This window comes from Aquila chrysaetos, chromosome Z (genome assembly GCF_900496995.4).
Source record: "Aquila chrysaetos chrysaetos chromosome Z, bAquChr1.4, whole genome shotgun sequence".
NCBI lineage: Eukaryota > Metazoa > Chordata > Aves > Accipitriformes > Accipitridae > Aquila > Aquila chrysaetos.
Genome location: NC_044030.1, coordinates 20,547,150 through 20,564,169, shown reverse-complemented (window position 1 = coordinate 20,564,169; position 17,020 = coordinate 20,547,150).

Here is a 17,020-nt window from a genome sequence, read left to right as displayed (position 1 = left end):
AGCCATGTCATACCCCTGATTCCGCTTTCAGACGGGTGGCAGTGGCTGTGACATTGTTAGACTGAAACTGTGAGCTCCCCAGGCTGCCATCAGAGACTCTCTGGAGGGAGAGGTTCAGAACAATTTAGAAATTATAGACCAGATCATAGACCTATCATAAAGCTTTCATCAGTCAATAAAACAGGCTTTTCTTTTAATAAAAAATGACTCAAACATTTCTGTCTTATAAAAAGAATATTGATGCTGGAACCCTGAAAACTTTGTCTGAACTTTTATTCTCTCTGCTTCTCTTTTCATTTCCTGTTTTTCTTTTCTTTGTATGTGGTGAACATTTTCATGAGAGCTTTAATGGTTTTTGATCCACTTACGGGTGAGGTGCCTCAAATAACACGTCCATGTTGCCCATCTCCAATTTCCACCGGCAGGTCACCAGGCAGCCATGACCTCTTAGAAGCTGTGAGAGGGATGTCTTCATCAGGCCTCTGTTTCCTCCAAAGGAAGGGAAGAACATGAGATTGGGTGGGGAGAAAAATTGCACTTCAAATGCTTCTAGCATTTCCAAGGCCTCTGGAAAAAGCATCATAAGTAGTGCATACACTGAATGATTTTCATGCTGGCTTTGCAAGAAGAAAAACATCCTTTCTGTGAAGCACTTGCACCGATATCATCACAAGGTTCTTCTGTCAGGCTCTAGCCAACACACAGAGCAGGTTCCGTAATTCCCTGTTTCAATTAATTTTTCCTTCCCGAGTGGAAACCAGAAGCCGATTGCCACTCCTGGCTGAGCCCCACCTTGCCTCATGCTGCAGCCTGCAGAAGTGCTGGTGATTTCACTGCTGAGACTGAAGCCCCAGAACGGACCACATGGTGCATACATTGCGACTGTCTGACTACACAAAGGCATTATTCAGGAAATATTTAGCTATATTTTCCCAATGTTTGTATGCTGGCCAAGCTCTTTGCAATTTAAATCTTTGTTGTAGGTAGAAAGCCAGTGTTTATATCTGCTTGTGTTATACCTGGCAGTCGGGTGTCTGCTACTGGTTGCAGACATTCAAAGATTAATACAGGAAATAATTACAGAAAAGTATTACAGATATTTTCCTCAAAGTGGTGCTGCATAGGTAAGGCAGAGAGCATCACACATGAGTTGATTACTGTTACATACTCATTTAACATCAGTTGACATATAGGTATTTCATGCACGAATGCTACTCTTGAGTTTTGCTCACATAAATATTTTGGGACTATCTGTCAAGAAGATATCTGGAGAAATCAGTATTGGTCCATGGACAGAAAAAAAAAAAGACAAATTCATCACATAACTTATTTGCAATGAATAATTTGGCCCATTCCATCTCTATCTCCACACAGGCAATACTGCACAGCAGCTGACAGCTCTAGGGGCGATGACACTCAGGAAATCAGCTCTCTACAGCATTGTCCTCTTCCCACAACTCAAACTTTTACATTTTAATAGTAAGGCATTTTAAATTATTGCTGGGCAGTTGATTGAAAGTTGCTGTACCTGTTTTCAAAACGTTGTAAGTAAAAATTGATGTGATTTTGAAAATGGAAAACTATTGTATGAAACTCTTTAGCACCAAGAGAGCTTCCTGGACTATGGCCATAAGCTGCATTTGTTCAAGTCAATTTTGCATTAATCAGTGTGCCTTGAAGATTACGTCCTATGTTTTTTTATTTAGTGGGTCATATATTTTAAAAAGTGCCTTTAAGTGTTTTGATGAAACACATTAAAAACCCACTGTAATGCCTAGGTGGCTGACAGTGTTAATATATAGCAGGTACATTTGCCTTTGCAGTTTAAATAATCTGGAGGAGATGCTTTATTATTTATTTTTAAATTTTATCACCAAAGATCCATAATCTGAAAATCAAATTTATGGTACTTGTCTCCAATACCTTCAAAAATATTAATGAATGTTTTCCAGTCACTCAACCACAAAATCAGACTTTTAAACAAAGTTTTTCAACTAGGAATTATATAAATGATCTGCTGTCCTTTTGCTCCACCAGGAGAGCATGAAAATTGGCTGAGGCAGTCTTTTTGTTGCCTATTTTTTGGTCACAAAATACAGCTGGACTTCTCACAGCAACAAGATTCCATGTGAACTTTCTAGTTTTTGTGAAGAAATCTTGCTGTCATGGATGGTCCTGCTGTCAGCAGAAGCACATTGCAGTCTCACCTCCACTCCTGGGTGCAAAGGTGAGTACGCATCTGAATAAAAGTTTCAGGGTTTAACCCTCCATGTCAAAGTTAAGATAAGTATGTGTGGGCAGAGACATGTCCTCCTGAATACACAAAAGAAAGCATGAAGGGAAAAGCAGTGTGCACATGCTGCTTCAGCCAGAAAAAACCTCCCGGCACTTCACATTGGCACGGGCTGGTGATGCTTCACCGCAGCTCTCCTGTGCCCTGGCTGCGGAGGGAAGAGCTCTCTCCATCACCCCAACCCAGAACAAAGTAAATTTTCTGCCCTAAGTAGCAAGCTGCAGAGACACAGATGGACCTCTGGAGAGAGTCCTGGAGGTGGCATCTTGGGGCACAACAGACCTGTGTGAGCAGATGAGAGAAGCAAAAGAAAAGCAGAAGCAGCAGTGGGAAGAGATGTGCTCTTCAATCACTGTTTACCAGAAATCCAGATGGCTGGGGTTTTGGGGGCCCTTTAAAAATATTTTTTTAAAAATGCCAACATTTTCTCAGGCAGAAGACCAGCCCCAGGTCCTGCAGTGAGAGCTGCCTTGTTCGTGTCCCAGAATTGCCCGTCTGCTGAGCAGAGCTCCTGGGCGGAAGAAGGCTTCTGCAACAGGGCCACCATGGCAAGAAGAAAGGATAGCTGTAGGAATTCACACATGCTTGAGGCCAGGAAGGAGGGACCCAAGCTGTGAATATGAATATTTGCAAAAGGTATACCCACAGCTAAATGTGAAGGACTGGCTTCAGCTCGGTCTAGGATTTGAACACAGATTTTGTTTCATTGCTAATCTACCCAAACGAATTTGTCCATCTCTAGTAATTTTGCCCAGTGGGCCCCATCTCACAGCTTTTGGTCTTTATTCAGGCTATATGCCCATTGACCTCAGTAAGAGCTGTGCCAGGATAAAGATTGAATGAGGACTGCAGGATTCAGGCTGAATATCTTGAATACCATTTAGACATTATTTCCTGTATAAAGATCTCCATTTTTCTTCAAATAAAACCGTACAGAAGTAGGAGGATGATAACAGCTTCAGTGACATGATTCAAAATAATCACCTCTCAAATGTACGTTTGAGGTGGAAAATAGGAAATGAACCTTTAGAAAGAAATACAGTCTACGTAACACACTGGGAGTGGTCAATGGGTAAACAAGTTCTGGCAGCAGTGAAGTTATGTGAATACACAGGAATTATTTAGTACTTTACCCTGACTATGAGCAGGACCACACAAATACAGGCCTGTCACAAATATATATGTAGGGAATGATGACTCCAATTCATTACATTTAGTGGGATTCTGTGTGTTTTGCTGGGCTGCTGACCTACTGCAACAGTATTAAAATGCACTGGGGCGCATTTTTTAAATTACAGAGGAAACATGAGAGAAGCCTTTAAAAGGCTTTGCATATACAGCCAAGTCCACCCTTGGTGTAACTCTCCGAGTCCATACTTCCACTACAGTTGAGTCAAGCCCTGGGACTGGAGCAGACGTGTTCACTGACTGCTGTCCTATGGAAGTCATACAGCAGGTCTTAAAAGCTTGTCCGAGTTACTCTAATTTTGCATTGTCATGCAGTTTCATATCACTTTGCATGGCCAGCAGCTGTTAGAGGCTTTGCTGAGCTCCGTCACCATTTGTTAAAGACAGAGGGAGTCTGTAGTGGCTCACACAGGGTGGGACAGGAGAAAAGATGAGAGAGCTGCAGACAGGGGCTTTGAAGAAAGCGAATACGAGAGCTGGAGCTTGAGCTCCCTTATCTTGGCCAGCTCTGAAGTTGAAACTTGTGGAGTTTTCTTGGCCTTCCATCTAGGTCTGACCTATCCTCTGAGAGTATGTGGATATTTTTGGCTTTTTAGAATATACTGCACAGATCACAGATCAGAAAAATTACAGCTGGCAAAAATCTTACCTCATTTAGCCTGTCTGCGAAGTATCGTTCCCTGGAGTCTGTTTTTGTAGTATTCATAACACAATCTAGAACTAGTGAAAAGGGGAAAGTTTGTCCAGAGAAGCCTGCCATTTAAGAGAAGGGGTTGATTTGGTGTTTTTTAGTTGTTGCTAATGTTTTACTTTGTCTGGATGAAACACACTAGAATTTAGACAGCTCTCCAGCACCTCTCTGTATACCTAGGTACAAGAGAAGATATCTGTGGCTATTTATTTTTATGACAGCCTGTGTTTTAGACAGATCTGGAAGCAGCTGCTAACCACCGTCTGAGCTGATTTTCATCTGAGGTGAGAATTAAAGACTACTGCATGACATTGAATAATGTAACATAGTAGAGGCTGTAATTTAGTATTTGCACTGCAGTAGCACTTCCCAGTTCATCAAAATATACAGACACACACGAACAGTCTCCAAAACAAAACTATAGCAAACATGGCAACAGCAGTTCAGATAGCATAATGTAAAAAAAACCCACAAAACCAAAACCTCTAAAATGCCCGCAGATGCTTCTAGCTTGATTGCTTCTAGACCACTCAGGCACCACAGGAATGCAGCAGCACTTCAGGTGGGCTCCCACAGTGCCTGCCCAGAAAGCGGGGGTTGTAGGTGGTAGAAATCCCTTAGGATCCTGATTGTGGTGGGTGCTTTCTCGCTGCTTTCCTCTACCGTGTAGAGTTTGCAGCCTCAGGCCTCTGGATCCTGCCCAGCAAATGGATGGATTACAAAACAGCTCACTCTCGGTTTTATTGGGGCTGAAGAGGGGTGTGATTTATGCGACCACTGTCATGTCTTCAGAGAATTGTAGCAAACTTCCCTTTTGCTAGGTTCAAACATAAAAAAACTGAAAAAAATAACATCTATATTTCTCTTGTTCAGAATCGTCATTCCAAAGGATAACATAACATTTTACAAATTGCATGAGCCCTGTTTTGTAGTTGTTTTTTAACAGGTCTGACTTTGTTTCATTAACTGGCTTCTTCTGGCATAACGCTTTCACCCATCAAATTTACCTGTTCTTAGCTGCCTTCAAAGAAACTCCAAACTGTGAGTAGTATTTAATACTTCTCTCTGTAACACATCTGGTATTGCTTAAGGTTATGCACAGTCTCTTAGCACAGTCATTTTCCCTTCTACAGTACAAAATGAAACATATTGATTATAATTTGTTTCCACTCCCTTTTATCTTTTTTTTACTCAAAACTTCGAAGAAAATATTCAAAAAGTATTTTTCTCTAGTTTTTCTTAGTTTCTGTGACAAACAAATTTATATGAAAAGTAACCTTGAATGAAGGCAAAAGGATAAGTTTCGTTGTAGTTTTGCCAAAAGCATGTTTTCCCTTATGAAAATCCTCTAATAATCTCAAAATATTGGATAGACATCTTACAGTTAGGGCACAGAATAGAAATCCAAGCATCCCTCAGAGTCCTGCAGCTTTATGAACCAATCTGATGTTGCTGTTGGGGTTATCAGATGATTTTGTGAAGCATGTGCATAGCTTTCAATAAGGTGGACTAAAGGCCCTGAATCAGGAAATGTTGTGTTACCAAAAAACAAGCACAGCTGCATAATTCTGAGAACGTATAAAAACTTGATGAAGTCAGTGGGAAAGCGGGCCTGCAAGGGAAAACTAATGGGTGACAAACTTTCCTTCTGTCCTATGACCCTCAATAATAAGTAGAATCTGGAGTTGCTTTTCAGTTTTTCCCTATTTTTCTTGTTTTTTTGTTTAAACTACACCAGATTTAAGGATCCAGTTAGCTTCTGTAACAGAGCTGGCATCCAGATGATTAAAAAGAAAAGAAAAAGAGTTTGCTTATTAAAGTACTGGTTTTATGTTACTTTCCATTTAGAATTAGTTGTTCTTAATATCTTTAGTCCTCTGGCATTGTAGGGGAAAAAATAACAAGACTTTTCCAATGATAAGCCTCAGCCTAACCTGAGGGACCTGGTAATGCTACCCAGGTCCCAGGTCAGGTGTCTGCAGCAGCGACCCATCTGACCCTGAAGAGCAATGTCGTCCAGGCACCTATGGCCCCTTTTTCCCTTCTTTACCCCTCTCCTTAAGGTTTTCTAGCTCTGCACACTCTAGCCACATCCCCGGTCTGGAAGAAGAACAGGGCTAAAGCTGTGGCATGTGCCATGCAGGGCACCTATTCCTGACACAGCCTGAAGGACTATTTTAAACTCTAACAAGTTAATGAAGGCTTTGAACTGGGTTTTAAATTATTTTCTTCCATCACATTAGCTTTAAAAGAATTTCCCTAATGGTACACCTTTCTCACTCTTTCCACATATGGAAGAGCTTTCTTCCAGCCCACTGCCTACACTTTTCAATGGTATTCTCCAAACTTTTTTTCCATTTCTATTTCTTAACCTGTTTCCTATTTCTTATTTCTCTCTTTCTGAAACAGCACTTCTCTTGCATCAGATTCACACCATGACCAGCTCTCCTTCCCCTCCTTGCTGACACGTTTTGTTCTGTAAGCAGAATCCCAGACGGACCTTGGGATTAGGAGAGGGAGAGAGTGACTGACACAGTCTTTCACACTGTGGATGGTGTTTGAATGTGCTTTGTGCAGTTCAGGCAGCAAATGAAGTAAGCAAAAGAAAGAGTAAAATGCTACAAAAATGGGAACTGTGTCTTCTCAATTAATTCCTTTACTTCTGTCTTCCTTAGTAAGTATGAGCCTTAATAACCTTATTAGGGAGTGGGGTTATTTGAGAACAGCTTTCCTGGCAAGGACAAATAACACTGTTGGGATGCAGCTATACTATTCCTTGGCCTCATGGCTGGTGATTTTCCATTTCTAATGACACGTCCAAGACTTGTCTATTTTGATAGCCAGTTTGCTCTAATAGAGAGAACAGCAAACACTTCCAATGTGTGATTTTCATGGAGAGCAGCTTCTTAATGTTATTAAGTTTATCTGAAAAAGAAATATAAACAGTGAATAAGGCCCAAATGTCTTTCCAGACTATGCTCATGGAATGACAAGTAGAAGCATCCAGTACACAGGGTGTTTGCCTTCCTTTCCACAGTGAAACTGCATTTCCTGAACATACTTTTCATGGATATAAGACATTTAAGCGCCACCAGCATTACTCTGTGGTTCATTGTATTTGCGGTAGCACAGGATGATGTATTCAGAAATATCTGCAGGGAACCAAGAATTATCAAGAGGATTTCACAGAGGAAAACGAATTATTTAAAGGAGCAGCTGAAATGTATTTCTGTTCTGAACGTCCCCTAGAGCCTGGCTAGTAGGGACATTCAGCCCATAAATATGGACTAAACCCTATTTTCATAATTGATTTGCAGTTCATCTTTAAGTGCTAAGGAGGCCAGGTGGTTCAGCAGAGACTGCAGCTTGATTCCTGTACAATAAAGAGTCTGTGCATGCTGCACTCAGACAAGTTATACCATGGACAGTTGAGGCCGATAGGAATCCATGTAATAATTCTCACTCCATCATTTTCGAACATTAGTGACTTACAGGCCCTGATCTTAGTTCTGAATTTGCCTTCGTTTTCATTGATTTTGTGGTATATCTCATGCCCATTGCAGTAAATTACCGAGATCATAAATGATGACTCATGAAGCTGAGAGTGAAGTCAATGCCATTGGGGTGAAAGAAATTAATGGATGCAGTTGGACAATATCTTTGTGCTTTTCTGTCTCTGTTGTGTGAACCTTTTCATTGCACGTGGGCCTTGGGAAGACTGCGAATGTTATCACAAAAAACACCTCTATGGCTCAGAGTTCTGTTGCACCTCAGTAAATGTGCAGGGGACTGAAGAAAGGAGAGATACCAGGGATTTTAGTCATTTTTTAAAACTTCTCTGTTTCTTAGGTAAAAACATGATGCTGGCCCAGTAACTGCAGAATTGCACTCCTTACAGGAGTAGGCCAGCAGAAATTGAGATAGCATTATCTAAGGCAGTTATAAACTTCTAATAGTAACAATAATAAGGTTGCTCTATATGTAGAACATGTTTCCCCTTTGTCTTCTGGGGGGGCAGGGGGAAGGAATCATTACTGTCATTATATTTATTGACAGTACTGCTGAAGCACTCTTCATACTGCCCAAATGCCTGGCATTATCTTTCCTTAGGGGGCTAAGTCAGTCACAGCAAACAATAGTGGATCCTTTGAGAAATACTTTCCATATTGCATAATACTCAACTTGGGAAAAATGCTTCACTAACTTCAACCACAGTATGTTTTTTAAGGAGGAAAACGTAATCCAACTGGGGGTAAAGGAGCTTGCATGGACTTAGTATAATAAAGGGCTCTTTGATAGAATTAAACCAGTGTTATTTGTTGGCCATCCAAAGGCTGCCTGTTACCACAGACACCACAGAACAACATCATTAGTTATATGATCAGCAGCAATACAGATTGCATTGATTTGCAGTTTGGTGATTGTGAAGTAACTAAGTGGATGGCTGAGCGCTGCCCTGACACAGATAGAAGACTGACTGCTGGAGTCAGGGACTGCCAACATGAAAGTGACATGAATCTTTCATAATCCTCATCACATCAAGAGACCCTACCAGAAGTGATGCCCAGTTGCCTCCTGCCAATGGGACTGTCCCTGATCTAATGGGATATTGGGTTTTTAAGTATTGCAAGGTCAGTCATAAGGCTCTTAGTCATGTGTGTACCCAGCAGGGGCAACAAATGAAAGTAACTCGAAGGACAAAAAGATCTGACATTTAAGCAGAGAGACTATTTCTACTGAGCAGGAACAATATTTGAAAGAAGCAGACTGGGAACTGAAATGACACCATTCCTTGCTGCTTTCAGTATTTTGATGTTGCCACCATTGCAAGCGGTCAACAGTGAAACAGCACCTCAATGGGAAAGTGCTTGCTCACACAGCGACCCGCTGATCAAGTACAATGCAAAGTGCAGCTCCTTGGATTGCCAGCATTTATAAACAATATAGAAGAAGCATTGTTATAGAAAACTTGCCAAATCTATAGGGCCTTTTAAATTCTCAAATAAGAAGCCTAAGAAATTTATGACTGTGTTGCTAGATGTGGAGGCCAAGTAAACTCACAATGTTGATCTTAGTTGTGTTTAAATTTCTCCTGCCTTCTGGCACTTTGAGCCATAGTGGAAAGAAATCATTTACTCCTAGCAGCATTAAGCATTTGGAAACACAGGGGTACCATGGAAGAGCATTAAGAACATAAATTATGTCACACAAGTGGTCCCTGAACTGGTGGTGGGTATGTTTCCTCTCAGACACTGCAGATCTGTAGTGACATGGGTGGGCACAGAAAACAAACAGCCCCTGAACAAAATGGGGAGCCAGCCCCTGGCTTACCAGCTTTCTGCATCAGGCTGCATCCATTTAAAGCACTGTTGCAAGCAAACAAATAAACAGAAAGCTTGAGCTTCCAAACCTTGTAGTTCCTTGCTGAAGTCATGAATGTCTTTGTTAGATGATTGGTATTCAAAGGCATTCTTTGTTTATCTGTATATACAAGTCCATATTAAATGTGGTTAAGTTTGGGATGGAATGCAGTATGTGGGCTTTCTCTTCCTGTGCTTTTAATTGCTCTGCAAGTTCCACATTTAAAAAAGAATCTAGCCAGCTTGGCACCCCATTAGGGATCAGAGCTTACTACATGATCTCGGAGCCTCTGGAGCAGGGCAGCAGAGCAGCAAGGGTGCAATCGCCCTCTCCGAGGCAGCATGGGCTGCATGAAACCTCTCAGAGCAGAATGGAAGTCATCTGTCTCCCCTGGAAAGGTTTGGGTTAGAAGAAGCTTATTTTTCATTCCTTTACAGAGCATTTAATTTTAAACGTAGGGTAAAGACTGTCAAAAAGTCCCAAGTACTACTGTGTGTAAGAACAGCAGCCACATGATCTATCATGTGGAAGATTACCTTGATTTAATGCAAGGCAAAATGCAGTATGTTTAACCCAGAGACAAATGAAGCACTTATCTGAAAAGTAATTTCAATGAAAAAATTATGTGTGATATACACATATTCTTCTGGTGAAGCTTATTAAAGTTAGTAAGATTTCCTGGTAGAAAGTTTCCTTCTTGTTTTTATGAACAGTCAACTTTATCACCTTCTTCCCTTCTATTTCCATTTTCTTTTCACTTATGAAAAGTCTGGATGTTTTGGAGAAGAAAGACTTAATAAAGATTAGGGAGAGAGAGAATGAGAATGAATGCCTGCCTAGGTACCTGTACATACATAGTGAAGAGAGTTTGTATTTGTCATCCATGAGTTACATAGATCAGCAAGACTGTACACTACAGGAGACACTTATTAAGAAAAATGAACTAGACAAAACCAGAATAAAAATCATCATAGGTTTTGATTGCTTAAATCTGGCCTAGATCTTCAGTGAAGTGTGATTAATTTACTTGTGCTTCAAAGCCATCTCTTAAAATCATTATAAATCATACTACATTTCCAAGCATGAAAGTAGTGAAAACATTTATTTCCGTGCAGTCAGGATTTTTTCCTGTTGCTTTTTTTTTCTTTCATTTATTTTCTTTATGTCCCCACAAAAGAAGATAGTTTAGTTTGAAAAGGCATGCTTATCTTTCCTTGTTACAAACTCTTGTCCTTGTACTACATACAAGCCCTCAGTAACAAAATCTTATGCAAGAAAAATGCTCTTTACTCTCTGACCAAAATTTCATGTGATTCTCTCCTGAAAAGACTCATTGCTGAAGTTTTATTTTTTAATGAAATGACATCTAATGTTTTTTTTTGTTTTAGTAGAGTATGCTAAAAATCTGCAGTAGTATGGATTGTTATTATTAGTTTATCCCATTTCTGAGAATCAGTTTATTAAAATCCATTATTATGGTTAGGCAGAATCAGAGATACATTTTATTTGATATGGATATTGAATAATCTTTCTGAAAGTTCTCTGCATGTGTCCTCTGAACAAGAATATGATGCCTGCAAAAATAGGCCAGTGAGGAAAGAAAAGGGTTTGGTGAGGCTGTGTTTATTGTTCAATAAATCACAGTCACTATAAGTGACCTGCTGACTTCAAGTTCTTTAGGTCAAGGAACCCTTTGCTATTCTGCAACTTCACCTTTTTGCTGAGCCTCTTAATCAAAAGTGTAAAGCCAGAAAGAACATCAAACAATCAAGAGCTGGATGATTGGATTGGTTATTTTAAATGACCACAGCTATGGTTGTGACAGATTTGGGGACAGATTGCATCGTCTCAGCCTCACTAAGTAGGTTGAATAGGTTGAACATTTTGTGAAAAACAGCACACACACACACACACACACACAAATATAAATTCAAATGAAGCCATCACTCCAAGGTACTTTGACAGACAATTAATTTACTACATGTGTAAAAGCTGCAGGGATTAAAAACATGTTCCAGTATAGTGAAAGCTCTGCTTTGCCCTAACAGAAATGAATGATAACTTTTAACGGCTTTACTATATTAACATATATTTGCTGTGCTATTTTATTAAGGCTTTTATCTTAATTCAACCTGGTAATTTGTATTGGTTCTTGTGATTTTACCTGGGCTGTTAATGGCACATTCAAAGGTGAGAGGGATACAAACCAAGTTATGGCACAAAGAAGTAAAGATTAACCATATGTAAACAGTGATGAAGATTCCCTTTCTCTTCTGCAAGTTCTGAAATGTGTGGTTTCAATGATGGTAAACATCACAACAGAAAGCAAGAATTAGGCAGATAAAACCAAAACCAACATCTGGGTCATTACCATGGGGTTGCAACTTTGTTTTAGTTAATGAGCTAGTAACAGAAGGGAGGCTATGCTGTTCTTTACTGGGATGGAAGCAGATCTGGGAAGTTTTACATCTGAAGGCAGTCTGGAAGCATACTGAAGCAGCTATGAGTCTGCCATGGGATTTTGTGGGCAAAGAGCCCTTGTGCTTAGGCTGCTGACAGAAAGGGAGCTAGCCAGCAACCTTATTCAACACAGGAAAATCCTAAACCAGAAAGGTACTGGCAAACCAAAGAGAGGGAAGAGGAAAGCTACACATGGCTTAAAATTTTTCCACAACCTACAGTATTTGTTAATACATATGATAAACTGCACAATGCAGTAGCTTCATTAGGCCTTGGCTTGGGGAGAATTAAGACCATATGACCATGCAAGACTGAAAGAGATGGATGATATTCGCAGCCACAGTAAAAAGTAAAACAATAATTTAAAAATCAACAAAGTTACTAAGAAGATTACACAGAAGAACCAACCACTAGACACTATGGAGAGCTATGATTTGTAGCATAAAAATGGTCATAATTTTTTGCTTTAGTAATTAGACTAGACAGGAAGCATCTCTCAAAATACTTTTTTGATGGAAATGAGCTCTTGAGGAAGAGGAATCGGGCATAAAGCAGCCCATTTTATGGGACTTTTAAAACTATTTTTTTTCCCTAAAATTTATGAAAGAAATATCTGTTGGGGTTTGGTTGGTTTTTTTTTTTTTCCCCCACTTCAAGCAAGCCCTCTACTTTACTAGAGAATAAAGTCTGGGAGGAAAAAATGAAAAACAATCTGAACAATCTTTATTGAAAATGTTCACTTGGAAGAAGATCTTTCTCTAGGAGCTCTACTATTAGCACAGAGCAAAGAAAAACTAGTAAGATGGAAGACAGATACAATATGATTCTAAATTTCCTTCAGAGCTTAAATTTCCCAGATCTGCTTACCTCCCATTAAAGAACAGTGCAGCCTCCTTTCTATCATTAGCTCATTAAATAAAAACAAGTTAAACAACCCAATGGTAATGAATCAGATACTGTTTTCAGTTGTATCTGCTTCCCTATTCATGGAACATATATCTTCATCACATAAGCAGTTTCAAAAACTGAGATGGGAGTTACATGGTGTTCTTATCACTGACTGATCAGACACTACTGCAGCATTTCATTGTGCAGAACTACAGTGTAGTATTACAGCAATATATTATCCCCATTCTTGAAGATCTTATGTGTAAGCAGAAGAAATTGGCTTTTATGTTTTAAAGAAAAAAAAGAGAAAGTGAAGAAAGACTCAGACAAACATACAGACATTACAAATATGGCCCAGTGCCTGCATTTAATTGTGCTCCTTTTTTACTCTATATAAAGTATTTTCTATATGAAAATTTTAATTTGCTGACTACCTAATCAACTTTTATGCCATGGGAAAAACCAGAAAACAATTGCCCTGATAAAAGGCTAATGAAAAAAACTGCTAAATAGCTTCCAGAAGAATATTTGATCACCAGTAGTGTGTGTGCTGTAGGCCAAAATGTTCTTGGCTTCCTAAAAAAAAAAAAATTCCAGGTTGAAGGCTCTGCATGACTATTATAGTTTGACTCATTCTATTGAGGCTGAGATTATAGAAAAAAAAAAACGTATTTCTGTGACTTCTTGTGCCAATATAAACAAATACAAGTTCTTTCCTTAGTCATTTGCAAGCTTATTTGGAGAAACTCTAGAGATGAGGAGAATGATTGAATGCAGTAATGTCATAGGGGAAGAGAAAAATAGAAGTATAATACATGGAAATTATGAGAGCCAAGGTGGGAAGGGGAGAAGACTAAAGACTGGAAAAAGTTTAGATCCATGGGGAAGTACTGGTAAGACTCATCTGCTGTGGTTGGTGGAGAAGATGACATTTGGGAGAAAGCTAGAGTGATCCAGCTATGGCCTGGGATTCACTAATATGGCTTTCCAAGACTGTGGGTGTCTCTAGAGTTATGTTATCTGTAATAAAAATAAAAACTGGGAAAAAAATTAAGGTTTGTCGATGTAGTCTTCAAAGGTGAAACCTACTGAGTGCAAAGATTTTGATTCCTTTTATGATAGACTGTATGTTCATCTTCCCTCCCCATGTCCTTGGACTAATTCCAGTCATGTTTGGATACCTAGGTCTTCTACAGGGTTATTTTCTTGATGGCTTTACTTACCTGGAAACCAACTGTGGCTGTGTCCAGCTATCTGTGGTCGTCTTAGTTGGTTTTATGTCTATGCAAAGGATTCAGATTTAGAGCAAAGAAGCTACGTATGGCTATCTCTTGACTAGCTTGTCAGGGATCTACCTCAGGATGGCCGCCAGGAAGTAATAAAGAGAAAGACAAAACACCCATCCAATGCGCTGGCTTGTACAGATCATATTCTTAGGCACCTAATTACTGTTGTACATTGGTTGGTGTATATTTCTATTTTACCAGACAACTGGGTATGTTAAGCATGCTGCATTATCAGTCTAGCCCAAAAGTCTATCAGATCCCCCACAACCGTGGAAGATGAGATTGACGAAGTTTGCTGTCAAAATGTTTTGCTGACTGTCCTTTAGCAAGTAGCAAAAGAAGTGAGTCTGAGGCTGGGAGAATCGACATTCAATACATGGAGGTTAGAGTGCAGCTCCGACATCTGTGTGTCATCAGTTCAAGTATAGCTTGGGTTTGTGGTGTTAAGAAGTCACTGGACTTGTGTTAACTGGCAGATGCTCAGTGGTGCCAAGGAAGCTACCTAAGTAGTGTGCATTGACTTGGATGCTGCTGATCTCTGTATATTTGTTTGGGAGCAAGTGTCCACTTTATTTTGATAAAAAGAACCCAACAACCAAACAATAAAATTGATGCTGTCTTGCTCTGCTGGTCTGTTGTACTCTAATACTGGATTGATTCTTCCCCAGATCTCAGTGAACGCATAAAGGGACAAAAGTAAGAATGCAGCAAACTCCTAGCCCTCAGCCCAGCTAAAAAAGCTCAGTAAATGAATTAAAAGAAAAATATTAGCAGACCTGAGCCTCACCCCTTCTAAATCATGCACCCAAAATGTTGCAAGAAGGTGGACCCCAGGACTCTTTCGTATCATAGATTGGGCTATCAGCCAAAGGACTGCTCCACCCACCACCCCTTTTAGACATTTGTGTCTCATTAGCTCATGACAGATTATGTGGGTTTGGCGATACAATCTCATACAGCGTGACTCAATACAATTTCTTGTTATAAAGAATTTTCCTTGGATGTATAGAAGCTTGCCTCAAATGATTGACTATCCCTGCTACTTGCAAACCAGCAGGCAGTCTGCTAGCCAATTTACCTGAGTATTTTCTCAAGTACAGTAGTTTTGCACAATTATTCTACCGTGGTGGTTCTGGTGCTTATGTAAAAGGTCATATAACATGAAAAATGACAGAAACTGACATATTTTTCTCATACTCAAGTGGTATTTTTTCAAGTGGAACAAGGGGTGACTTAGTGAACTAATCACTGCTCTTTGACATATACAATGGCAGCAAAATAATGTTAAAAAAGGCACTGAAGGTCCGTTGCAGTGGAGCATGGTTAGTGCTTTTAGCTTTGGTTTTAGAATTATTTTTAAAAAATAAGCTCAGACATCAACTGGAGTGTTGAAATTCTGTCTTAGTCCACTAGATGGTGATCCTTGTAAATCAGGAGTCAGGTAACTAAACAAGATTCAGGACATCAACCATAAAAAACCCACACTCTAGTATGCAGAAAAGAAAAACTTCATTACAATATGACACGATTTGCATCATAAACGTATAAAACCAAAAAACAAATCATGGTTGAGAAATTGCTTGAGCATATGACTGCTCTGTGCCCTCAGCATTACATCAGTGGGAGTATTGAGACACAGTTACCAAGAAAACTGAACTTGTTCTATCTTCCCACTGCAAATCAGTTTGCAACATCCAAGCTGCAAACCTCTTTTGGAATCTCATAATGAAAACTGCAGCAAGGCACTGTGATTATTTGAGGCTGCCTTCAATGCACACGCATTTAAGCATATTTGGTTTTCTGCACAGCATGCACAAAATTCCATACATCATCTTAACATAAAACAAAGGCTTAGGATGTGGTAATAGAAATGTTTTATTAATCAAATATATTTACATTTCTTCATCTTCTTTTTAAATGTGTGCCTGTTATTTTCATTTAAACACAATGTAATCTTTACAGTTGATATCACAAGAATACAGCTACATGCATGACTTAATTGGTCCTTTGCAGTAAAAAAGATGCAATTTTATGAAGGTTAAAAAATGCAAGCAAGCTGTTTACCTTTCTAATTACAGTGTCATTATTATTTTTATTACAACAGAGGACCCCTTCAGCATACTCTACATCTATTGGGTGGATTTATGCACTTTTTCAAATTGGCTTAATGTCAAAACTTCCAAAATCTAGACAAAATATTAAAAAAAAAGACTTCATGCAGTCCCAGAATATTTTATTTTCTGGACTCTTATCCACAGAAAGGACTTGGATGGAACAGAAGAGTGCTCTACTTGCAATTTTAAAAAAAAAATCATAGCAATTGATGACTCTCAAAAGCAATGAGGACTTACATTTGGACTTTCACCTATTTATTTGTCTGAAATCACATCATTTTGTCAGTTATAAGACAGCATCACATAACATAATGGCACCATACAAATAATAAATAGTAATTAAAAGGAGAGATGATGTTACCAGAAGGAAAGATATACACATCATTGCTTGTAAGTTTCTAGTATGTAATGTGCTGTAATTATTACATTATTCCCAACTCAGCTTTCTTTCATGGGAAGACAATCAAATTGTATTAAAAAAGATCATATTTGGGGTCTATAACTGCAGGTTCATAAAGGACCTAATGACTTTCTGAAAGGAATAACTCTATGAATGTATAAAATCTAATTCCACACTGAAAAAAAATCAGAACTAGGCACAATTTTTAAACATGACTTCCAACCTTTTCAGGGTTAGAAAAACAAAATAAAAAAACCAAGCTTGTATTTATTTACCAGAGTACAAAACAGAGATGCCAAGTGCTTCAGAAATTCTGAAATGGCAGGCACGTAATCACTA